The sequence below is a fragment of the Acanthochromis polyacanthus genome, chromosome 4 (assembly GCF_021347895.1).
Source record: "Acanthochromis polyacanthus isolate Apoly-LR-REF ecotype Palm Island chromosome 4, KAUST_Apoly_ChrSc, whole genome shotgun sequence".
NCBI lineage: Eukaryota > Metazoa > Chordata > Actinopteri > Pomacentridae > Acanthochromis > Acanthochromis polyacanthus.
In genome coordinates, this window is record NC_067116.1 from 9,146,711 (window position 1) to 9,156,670 (window position 9,960).

Genomic DNA, 9,960 nt, shown 5'->3' on the forward strand with positions numbered 1-9,960 from the left:
TGGTTTGACTATTTATTCATCACCCACAACATTTTTTTTAACCAATCACAGACAAACTGCACTGAGAAATCTACAGGTAATCCTACATCTTTGGTAAATTAATAGCTAAATTCTGTTGACTATGATAACGTTCCTTCCATCTAGTTCACATTGGGTTGGATTTCATACTCTAGCAACACGCCAGGCACATCAGGAAAAAACATAAGTAATACAGTAAATTCTTTATAATTTGTTCTTATTTAAGGCACATTTTCCAAGATAGGACAATAACAGCAGCTAACATTCTTTATTAAACGGCATTTATATAGTAAATACAAATAAAATCTTAGTCCAGAAGCAAAATGTTATACAGTCTACTGCAGTGTGCTTAAAGGTAAGCGCAAAAATGGCTTTATTCCTCACATGCTGTTTACTGAGCTGTGTGCTTTTTGGAAAAACAAAAAAAAAAACGTGCTTATCATTTTTATAGTACGATTCTATCCCCAAGTCTCTGCTGGGAAGACTCCTGCAGAAAACGACTCAATCAGCGCAAGATGGCAGTGCCCATTTATAAAAATTTTGGTCTCTGACTGAATGAGTGCTCCCAAAAATCATCAAAAATTATGAGTAGAAAAATCTGAGGGCAGTTAAGCGTTCAATAAACAGCTGCCTAGTTTGTCACAAAACAGCACTAGCTTTGTGACATGGAGTCACTTATGGAAAGTTGACATCAAAATGTTGCCCACAAAATACCTAACCTTGACTTCTCCAAATGTTTTGACACATCTTCTCATTTAATGGTTTTTCTTTATTTTCATGACTATTTACATTGTAGATTCTCACTGAAGGCATCAAAACTATGAATGAACACATATGGAATTATGTAGTAAAATAAGTCAAAACATGTTTTAGATTTTAGATTCTTCAAAATAGGCACCCCTTTGCTTTTTTACTGCTTTGCACACTCTTTGCATTCTCTGGATGAGCTTCATGAGGTAGTCACCTGAAATGAGAAAGTGTGTCCACACTTCTTTTTTTCTTGTCTGCATTTATTCTCATTGTTTAACTCCACAGAAGGGGTGTCAACATTTAATGAGATTAATGCATATTTAAGTCTTGCAGCCAAATATTTTAATATTTAGTGCATGTGTCTGACCATCACCAGCCCTCCCTGAGAGCTAAGCTGATATTCTTTATTAGAATGCCCTATTAAGAGCCAGGGAGGGCAGTGCTACACCTCAGTGAAGTGGTTGTGTAGGTTTGCATGTGGGCAGGATTACATCTACATTAATAATTCATGTACTTTCACTTGGTTTTTTTTCTAAATTGTATATTCTACAAAAAAGTAAAAGCAAACATTTTTGTCAAAGGGGATTCATCTATGAACAGCTGATTGTTTATGGAAATGTTCACTCAACAAAACAGATTTTTTTTTTCTCCAATATTTAAAGTCAGGAAATATAACACCTGATTTTGCTAATTCTTAGCATTTCAAGATTGTGAAGTAATTCTATAAACCGAAGACTTGTAAAGTGCTGAGCGATGGACACAGGAGAGTGTTATCAATATTCCTTCATAGACATTAATAAAAATTGATAAGCTGCAGTTTGAATAGTGATTGCACAACAACAAAATGTATAAGACAGACATTCCAGGTTTACTGAGAGACAGTGGTGTACCTGTAGAAGTGTTCATCGATCGTCCACAATCTGAGCTGATGGAAAAGGTGGTTTGAATCGACAGCTACCTATTATCATGTACACTAGTCGGCTGAGCAAGCCGATGACTGCTGTGTCTTCTGCAAACTTCAGGAGTTTAACAGCTGGGTGCTTGAAGGTGCAGGTGCTGGTGTAGAGGGAGAAGAGTAATGGAGACAGGCCACACCCCTGGAGGACGCCAGTGCTGACAGTCCGGGTAGTTGAGGTGACATCTCTCAGCCTTACCTGTTGCCTCATGTCTGGCACGTGGATAGAGACACACTGAGGTACGATAGTTTGGTGGAGAGGATTTCAGAGATGGTGGTGTTGAATGCCGAGGAAAAATCCATAACTAGGATCCTCGCATAACTCCCAGGGCCATCTAAATATTGCTGGATGTAGTGCAGCCTCAGGTTGACTGCATCATCAGCTGACCAGTTTGCTCCATATGCAAACTGCATGAGGTCCACCAGGGGTCCTACTATGGACTTCAGGTGGCTCAACATTTGAGCACCAATCTTTCTTGGTCACACTTTAGTCCTAATGGGGGAAATGCCAATTTTAAACCAGGGAGTAGTGATCCAAGATTTCGAACATGGGTTGAAAAGGGATTAAGGAAAGTGCAAGATATGTTCAGAAAAGATGATGTATTTATGTCCTTTCAGAAATATTAACTAAATATAACATCCCCAAAACACATTTCTTTAAATATCTTCAAATTAGGAATTTTACCTTGTCTTCTCAAAACAACCTACTTATTACTTACTCATTAGAGACAGGAATTATAGGACATTGTTATGACAAAGGTGTAATTTCATCCCTGTATGATTTGCTCATATCCGGGTCTGATGAATCTTCAAAACATAAATTGAGACTGTGGTTGGAAGATATAAGTCAAAAATATCACTACAAGACTGGAAAGCTATAGTACAACTGTCCGATTTAGGTAGTGGAGAAACCAGGGAAAAGTAGGCACCCTTGTCTACATATTTTTGTGCACTTTGGTCTTGAGCAGCTTTGTAGATCCAGTAAAGGGACATTTTAGTGCTCTAGCACATGACGATGTTTCAAACTTTGTATCTACAGTTTAAGATTGTCTCTGTCCTGCGGTCTAAACAGATTTCAGCAGCTTTGGACAAAAATGGAATGCAGACTGGGTGACATATTTAATTGCATGTCACCACACCACTAGGTGGAGCTCTGACACCAGACATCTCTAAAGGAACCCCATTCACCACTCCAGGGCCAGACCAATCACTCACTGATAGTACTGGACAAAGAAAAGGATCATAGAAAGTTAGTGTAATATTCATCTGCACTGATGCAGGCTTTCGATATTCACAGTGAGTCTACTAATGGCTGCAGAGGAAAACAGCAAAGCGACCAAGCCATAAAGACAGCAAAACACAACACCGTAATAAATGCAGAGCCATTCAGCAAAACTACGGCCCTTGCTGCCCTCCACCTGGGGACAGGGGCCTGTAGAGGGGTACAGAAAAAGGCCTCTATCTGCACCATATAAATATTTACTACGTGGATGTGGATACAGACAGTGACTGCTGGTTCACCCTTGCTCTTCTGACCAGCTGCTGGCAGTTTGTGTCAGGTGATGGGGTCACTGCAGTGGGCACAGCTGACACATCAAATCGAAGCAACTGATTGATAAATTTGACTGTGATGGATGACGCTACTTGTCACAAGAATCCAGTCTTTGGGAAAGAGAAGTGGGAGAGTTTTGCCGCCCAGCCCATCATTCCTCCCAACTCTCTAAAATACGAGCTGTTTGCTTTGCCCCTGCAAGCGCTTATAATGACGTGTTGTTTTTAGCCAAATCACTTCCAGCGATCAGTTACACAGCAAACCACCCCTTCCCACCCCCCTTAACACACACACACCCCTCTACCCCTCCTCTCTGTTTTCCTTTTGCCCCCAGTCGCCTTACTCCCTCCACAATCTCCTCTCCCTCCTCTCTAGGCAGAAATGTTTCTTTTTCCTCTCCGCACGCTACGGCTGTCAGAGGGGATTTGAGATCCCGGCTAAAAGAGGCTGGAGGAACAGTGGAGCTCTGAGTCACACCATCAGCCTGCCTGTTTCTGTTACTGACCAACCAGCTACATTCCTGCCAGAACCTTCAGGATCTGTACAGGACCTATATGAGGAACAATCTTCTGCTATTGTTCTGATATTCAAGATTTTACAAGTTTAGGACAGTCTAGCTTTGGTGTTAAAAAGAAACCTTAGTGTACAAATGTGATAGTGTATGATGGTGATTGTGGTAAGAGAAGTGAATTGTTTTCCATTAAATCCAACACTAGCCTCAAACAGTGAGAATTCATTAGCAATAATGGTATGTTGCTGACTTGAGACCAGAGATGTGTAATACAAAGTAGGATTTGGGGTTATCAAGGTAACCTCAGGCTTACCTTCACATTTTGCCAGGATATATCACCATTGTAACTTCTGCTGATAAGAGATCTGCCTCCTGACTGAACACATTTGAAAAAAGTGATTGGCCTTCCTGGAAGATCCTACGGAGCTCAGTGCATGGATAGCAAGAAGTGAGGGGAGTTTTTTAAGCTACAAGCAATTTGAAAGCCATTTCATTGTTATATCTACCCTTGTAAAGTGACATAATCCTAAAACAGAAACTGATCAAATCATTATATACTCTATGCACTTCTGGCCTGATTGTTGACTTTCTAAGATTTGTAATAAGTCTACTTATTGATTGGAATTATATTTTGACATGTTCCTCACTTGCTCCCCAAGCTGCCATGAATCTGAAAGAAAAAGGCCAAAAATGGCTTAGATACCATAAGAAAGACATTTAATGTGACATCATTGAATTCATCCTCCACATCACCATAAATGTAATCAGATTTTTATTCCTATATTATCTGTTCGTAATTAATTTTTCATTTTGTTAGTAGCATTTAGGGACACACCTGTAATTTTGTTATACAATCTAATGTTACATAATGATAATTAAAATGAATCTTGAATTCTGAATTACAAATTACATCTAAGTAACTTATACCAAAAGGACAATAATATTGATAACCAAACTAATTATACATTCACATTGTCTGTGGTTTTTTGCAACTTTCCCTCCTGCTTTAGCTGCTGCAACTTGTATACTTTTAGTAAGTATAATGTGTTTAAAATCTTTCTATTTCTCTGTTATTGTTTGCTTTTCCTTTGTAAAATATGCCATGCTGGTGCCAGTAGACCTGCCCAGCTTTGAGATTGATCATCTTTTGCCATCTCCACCTTTCATGGGAGTGCAACCAGATTAAGAATTCTTGTTGATCACTGGCTTTGTAAGACCACTGATGCAACTCTGGTTGTTTGGTTAAGTGAAGCCAAGCAACATAAAGATTCCCCGGGTTACTTGAACTTGCTTTTTAGTACAGGCTCAAGGGTTGGGTAATTGCACAGCATATTGACATCACATCATTTTGGTATCCTTGGGGCTAAACACTCTGATTTCCGCAGTATTTTATCTTTTAGATAAACAGCTTTAAAGCTTAACCTGATTTAACCCTAGGATGCATAGGTGGGGTCAAAATTGACCCCAGAGGTTGTTATTCCTTAATATCTTTAAGATTAAAAGTTTTGATATTTTCATATTCCAGGTATTCCTCATAAAACATGTTTGTGACATGATGCCATTTGCATTTTTATTCATTTTTTCATTAATTTAAAAAAAATTCAGTTTTTGTATCAGTACCCCACTCTTCCATGGGCGGGGTCAAAAATGACCCCAAGTATTTCCAATGGGATATTTCACTTAACATTGGTTCTTGGCAACTGTGAGTGTAAATAAACATTTACTGTCCCTCATACAACTGATGTCAGCAGTCCCACCACCTAGGAGGTCATTTTTGCACAGCATTATACATGTAAGTATTATCTCCATTTATGAACTTATTTTTCATTGACAGAATATGTGAATTTTATGTGAATATCTGTGAAATTTGCCTAGTTTGTGGTTAGCTAGCAATACTGTTAGCTAACAATACTGTTAGCTAACATTATTATTAGCAAACAGTATTGTTAGCTAACACAATCACACACACACACACACATGCACGCACGCACGCACGCACGCATACACATACACTCATACACTGTTGTTGCACTGTTATTACACAGTAACTTAGCTAACAGGATTGATAGCTAAAGTATTGTTAGCTAACACAAACACACACACTCTCACACACACACATACACCATTGAATAATTGATGATCATATAATAGGCTACCGTGTGTGTGTGTGTGTGTGTGTGTGCTAACAATACTTTTACCTAACAATCCTGTGAGCTAACATACTGTGTAATAACAGTGTAACAACAGTGTGAATGTGATTGGAGGTGTGTGTGTGAGTGTGTGCGCGCGCACGTCCGTAGATTTACTTACAAAGCTACAAATGATTTAGCCATCAATCTAACATTTAGCCACCAACTTCTGTTGGAAATGCAAAAGCCCTGTCCGCAATGGTCACAGCCACAAGAAAATAGTCTGTGAAAGCTGTGAAGAGTGAGAAGAGACATGTTTGTGTCTGAACATGAATGTTGAATGAATGTTATTGAATGTTATGATTGTTATGAATGTTATTGATTATTGTTACTGAATGTTAATTTATGTGTCCCTCTGTCTGTTTTAAAATACGGGGGAAGATTAAACGTTTTGATACCGTTTCAGTGATTGTTATGTGATAAAATTTGAATTAAAAGTGAAGAAAGAACATATCAAAACTGAAAATACTCTTTTGTTGAACAAAATATATAATGTCTAACCAACATGAAAGAAATGTCTCAAGTTTATTGCAAAAATGCATTTATTTCAATTGGGGTAATTTTTGACCCCACCCATGGAAGAGTGTAGGTATTGGTTGGCCATGCATCCAAGGGTTAAATTTACAAAAGGCCAAAAGAAAGAAAAAAGAACACTGACAGAAGATTTTGTCAGTATCATATTCTGCTTTGGGACACTGAGTTTACAAATGTCTGAGTTGGACAATTCATGTCAGTTGGCAATGACTAGAAGAGTTTTGAGTGAGAAGCAGGAAGTAATGGGTTTGATATTATATTTTATTTTGCTGAGTTTTTTGCACATTTTTAATTTCTGAATTTTGGCTTCTACATATTTTCTGATCTTGCTCATGATTTGGAAAAAAAGAGCAGAAGAGCCTGATCTTTCCCACAGGGCAACAGATGCTTTGTTTCTGTTAATGTAGGCGCTCAGAAAATATCGAGTGAGGCTCCAGCTAACTTCAACAGGACATAGTGGAAGCCCAGCAGGTCTGGACACCAGAAATGGCGCCTGACATAGCCGCTGTCAGCTCTAATAGTTATCATTATGAAACATGCAAACAGACCTGTCTGCCACCTCATTCCCTTTATGTGTTTTGTGACACATCGACAAAATGAGGAGGGGGTTGGATGAGGGTGGTGGGGTTGTTAAGACAAAAGGGCCCAGTGTTTCCATAGATGCCAGTTAAGCCCAACAGGAGCAGCCGCAGGGGGCAGTGGGTGAGTACATGTCCCATCCCACTGAGAACATTCCTCTGCAGTGAACAGGAAAAGGAATCAGGCCCCTTTCCTCCTTTGGCATGACCCTCAGTCCCTCCTACGTCTGCCTCTTCCAGGGTCCCACTTTGATCTCTGCCTGCTGTCACTGATCAGGTTACAACTAACCAACTCACCGACCCCAGTAAAGAACCAGGTCTTACCATCGACCCTCCCTCTCTGCATATCTCCATGTTGCTTTTTCTTCCCTTCCTTTATTTTTACCTCACTTTGCTCTACAGCGCTTCATCACATCCTGACAACTGCTCAAAGAAGTCTTTGATTTTCCTGTTGGTGTGCTCATAGTCCTGCATTCACACACCTCTTTTAGAAAAGCGCTGTTTATAGTTTCGAGAGACTGTCTCTCCAGCTTTGAGTTATGGCATCTTCTGGATATCCAATTGACATTTATGAGTTTTGATAAAGATATCAGACAATATTCACCATGAGGCTGGCATTAAAGTCACATAATATTTTTATGTCTTTTTATGTCTTCACAATTTTGTTCAGACATTTGTGGTCATGGTCCCAAGAAACAGAGCTGGTAATTATATTGTCCTAACTTTTATTCTAGTGCCATTATTGTGGTAGGTTTTGAGTTATCACTAACACATCTGTAAAACTAAAACATACTTATTAGCCTCCGCTATACTTTGTGGTTAGTACTAATTAGCAAATATTAGCATGGTAACACCCTAAACTCAAGTACAATGCTGGTCAAAAGTTTTAGAATGCCCCAAATTGAAATTCAAGTACCGGTAGTTCAAGTCCAATCAATAGCTTGAAATGGTACAAAGGTAAGTGGTGAATTGGCAGAGGTTTAAAAAATGGTAAGATTACCCAAAACTGAAAAATAATGTACATTTCAGAATTATACAAAAAGGCCTTTTCAGGGAAAAAGAAATGGGTTAATAACTTAAAGCTGTTCTGCAGCAATGGAGGTTGATCAAGCCTTGAAAGTTGATGCTACCAAATACTACAGTTGTCCCAACTTTTCTAGATTACTTACAATCTCCTCTGTCTGCATAAAATTAGTGTAATACCCTCCAGAGAATTATTTGAACAGTATTGTACTGCCAAAAGTAGTGTGTTGCTATAAAATGGAGAGGAAAGGGCAGTTAACAATAGAAGAGAGACAGACCATCCAACACGGTCTCACGGGGATTCGTGAAACTGTTACGTAAATTTTTTGTTTCTTTTTCGTGCGCACCAACACGATTTCGTCATGTTTTTCGTGCCGCTCACCACGAAATGTTTTTCGTGTTGCTCACAACGAAACCCGCTGTGGTAATCACAGCTGAAAGTGGTTTATACCAGCGGATTCATGACGATCTAAGCTGTCCATCGGCGTATACTGCTTGTGTAATCGCGTTTGCGGCCGCCGGCCGCCGGCCGCCGGACATTCTTTAAATTCCTATGCAAATTGGTAAGTGTACCACCGGGTTATGGTTAGGTTATGGTTAGGTTATGGTTAGGGTTATGGTTAGGGTTTTGGTTAGGGACGATGTCATGCAAAATATAGCGTTGGATTCGCCATGGTTTTACATTAAAAATATAATACACACATTCGTTTGAAATACGTTCTGGGTGGCACGAAAAGTCCGCCGTTTAAAATACATTGGTGCGCATTTCGTGGTCAGCGGCACGAAAAACATGACGAAATCGTGTTGGTGCGCACGAAACCGAAACAAAAATTTACGTAACAGTTTCACGAATCCTCGTGAGATCGGGCTGGACCATCATAACACTTAAAAATGTAGGTCTTTCCTTCAGAGAAGTTGTGAAGAAAGTCAAGGTATCAGAGAGTACAGTTTTTTTCACCATCAAAAGGTACTCAGAAACAGGGGGAAACTTTGACAGGAAGAATTCTGGAAGACCCAAAATCACAACAGAATCAGAAGACAAGTTTCTGAGATTCAACAGCTTGGTGATAGACGGCTCACAGGACAACAGCTTCAACCACAGATTAATAGTGATCGTAGTGAGAAGTCTTAGTTTCAACTGTGAAGAGAAGACTTGGAGTTGCAGGTTTGACAGGTGGAGTTGCAGCATGAAAGCCACTGCTAAGACATCAGAATAAGAAAAAGAGGCTTGTCAGGGCCATGAAAACACCACCCAGTGTGTGACATCAACTGTCAAACATGGAGGAGGAAGCGTAATGGTCTAGGTTCCCCCCCCCCCCCCCCCCCTTTTCTTTTTCGCTGGATCCATGGTTGGTGACTTGTACAGAGTGAGAAGTACCCTGAACCAAAACGGCTACCACAGCATTCTGGAGCACCATGCAGTACCCTCTGGTTTGTTCCTAGTTGGTCAGAGGTTCATCCTACAGCAAGATAATGACCCAAAACAGAAGTCCAAGCTATGCAGAACTACCTTAGGAAGAAAGAACAAGATGGTAAGCTTGAAAACATGGAGTGGCAGCACAGTCTCCAAACTTAAACCCCATGGAGCTGGTTTGGGATGAACTGGACAGAAGAGTGAAAGCAAAGCAAACTACAAGTGCCACACATTTATGGGAACTTCTGCAACAGAGTTGGGAAGAACTTTTTGAAGAATATTTGATTTCCATTGTGGAAAGAATGCCATGAGTGTGTTTAGCTGTTATATCTGCCAAAGGTGGATACTTTGATGAGTGAAAAATTTAGAATACATTTTGGTGTCCAAACTGACTTTTTTTTTAACTTAATTTGTTTATTTGTTGTATGCTTTCATT